The sequence below is a fragment of the Fukomys damarensis genome, unplaced genomic scaffold (assembly GCF_012274545.1).
Source record: "Fukomys damarensis isolate Sample0158 unplaced genomic scaffold, DMR_v1.0_HiC HiC_scaffold_17, whole genome shotgun sequence".
NCBI lineage: Eukaryota > Metazoa > Chordata > Mammalia > Rodentia > Bathyergidae > Fukomys > Fukomys damarensis.
This window is the reverse complement of record NW_022900929.1, coordinates 6,441,870-6,444,074: the sequence shown is the minus strand read 5'-3', so window position 1 is coordinate 6,444,074 and position 2,205 is coordinate 6,441,870. Positions and strand designations below refer to the sequence as shown.

Genomic DNA, 2,205 nt, shown 5'->3' with positions numbered 1-2,205 from the left:
CGACCGCTCCAGGAGCAGCAATTGACAAGGAAGCAATTATGAAATTTTGATGTTCAAAATGGGGGGGGTGTGCAGAGCTGGAGCCGAGCGACTCCCCGCTGCGCCAACGCCGCCGAGGGCCTCTGAAGAGCTCTCTAGCCGGGCGGGGGTCGTCCCGGCTGCCCCCACCGTCATTAAAGGCCCCTCTCCAACACTCGAGGAGATTTTCGGAGCGCGAGCAGGGCCGAGCACATTAAAAACACAGGGCGATTGAAATGGGCGCATTGAGATGCGCGGAGCCGGCTGCGGCGCGGACTCGCTCTTGAGGTCAAGTGACGGACGGATGGTGTGCTTCTTCATAATAATATTAATTAAACAATTTGCATGCTAATAAGGTAACAATTATCAGGGCCTCTGTTGAAAGATTCAGGTTATTACAACACGCCAATCTGAAGGCCAGGGGTCAGAGAGTGAGAGGCGAGCGAAATTTCAACTCAAATTAACATTCTGTCAGCTCCAGAAAATGGGATAAATAAAGTCGAATTAATTCATTATAATAAAGAGAGATGGGCGCGAAGCTGGGCCGGCGCCCGCCCCTCCTCTGCCCCCCGCTTCGGGCCGAATTGATCACAGCTCTGTATTCAGAAGCACGCGCCGCGTGCATTCTTGCTCGCAAGCCGGACAGAAAACCAGGCGGTCGTGGCTACTGGCAAGATCGAGCCGGATGCACAGAGTTTACGTTTAGTATTTATAGAGAAAGAAATTAAATTATGGCGAAAAGTAGTGCTCTTGGCCCCTGACCTCAGAATTAACACTTGCAACATCCTCAGTGCAAAACTAGGAAAAGGGGTCCCCACTTTCCGGGCTGCCTCCAGGCTCCAGGATATTTCAGGGCTGTCCCTAGTTCTGCACCCTCCCCTCTTCTCCAGCGGGAGACAGCGGTTAAATTAAATGGAAATCCGCCAGCCCAGCACCCCAACGGGGCCAGCAGATTAAGACCTGGCCGGGCTGTCCTCCAGCAGTAGAAGGACACACGGTGGTTTGGGGGCAAAGATGGCCCGAGTGGGGGACCTCTTCTCCTCACCCCAGCTGCAGGGCTTCCATGTACCCCTCCCAGGCAGACACAGGGATAGGCACACAAGCCCAGAGCACAGAGTTCTGGCCTTCCCTTCCCTCTTCCTTCTCTTCTGGGGACTCGGGGGCCTGGCCCAAGTCACTTATGCCAAAAGCCAATTTGTCTGTTGCTTTGCCCTGGGGCATGAAGCTACTGGCCAGGGGCTGTCTTCCTCTTACTGAAGCCAGGCAGGGCTGAGGGAGTTGCTGGAGAGGGTCATGAATTTGGAGCCAGTATGGTGCTATCTCCCCAGTGACAAACTTATATACATTTGTTTGTAAATGTATATATGTATAAGTGTACCTCCTGATCTCCTTCCTCTCTGCCCAGTCCCAATTCTCTGCTTATTTAAGAATATGTCCTTTAATGATTTAGCTTTGAGTCTATCAATATTTTATAGTGGAGAAGGGAGTGACATTGCACTGAGAACATAATTTAATTATAATAAATGGGCTGGGTACCTCAGCCCCATTCTTCAGAAGCTGAGTCAAAGGGAGATGTATTTATTTTTTAATTCATGTGTAGGGACTATGAAAGGCCATCACCCCAAAGTTACTTTTCCCTTCCTCCTTCTATTCTTCCCTCCTCTGCCCTGCAGGCTGGGGGACCTATGAGGGTGGGGGTAAGGTGGGGTCAGTGCGCCCCCTTAATGCAACCCCATCCCTGCCTTTAATGGTAAACTGCCAATCAATCAAAGAGGGCATTAATTACACCTCCTTATTGACTGGGCCACATTCTGCCAGCCACTCTCTTTTCGAAGCGCCTTACTCCCCTTCCTCCTCCTCCTCTCCCGCCTCCTCTTCTTCCTCCTCCCCCTCCTCCTCCGCCTCCTTCTCCTCCTCTCTCCTTCTTCCTCTCGCCCGCCGCCTGGAGTCAGAGAGGAGGCGATGAGAAGCCCTTGTAGTTTTAAATTCAATGTGACAGTTTCGGAAAGAGCGGATGATGAATCTCCTATTATTGGATCAGTCTATTTGCCGCTCAATGTCTCTCTGTAATTGGAGCAACATCACTTTAAAGGTTCACAGAGTACAGCATTTCTGGTGAAAAATCCCCACAACACGCCGGTGAATGTTTTAAAGGGAAATCTATTAGTGATTTGCGGAAGGGCGGGA

The 2,205-nt window shown here is 51.1% G+C and overlaps 1 protein-coding gene across 1 annotated transcript in view; it reads left to right on the top strand.

The window, feature by feature from the left end:
- The window catches only part of Uncx (UNC homeobox), a 15,654-nt gene that overhangs the window by 4,078 nt on the left and 9,371 nt on the right, over nucleotides 1-2,205 (top strand). The gene's annotated exons all lie outside the window — the stretch shown is intronic.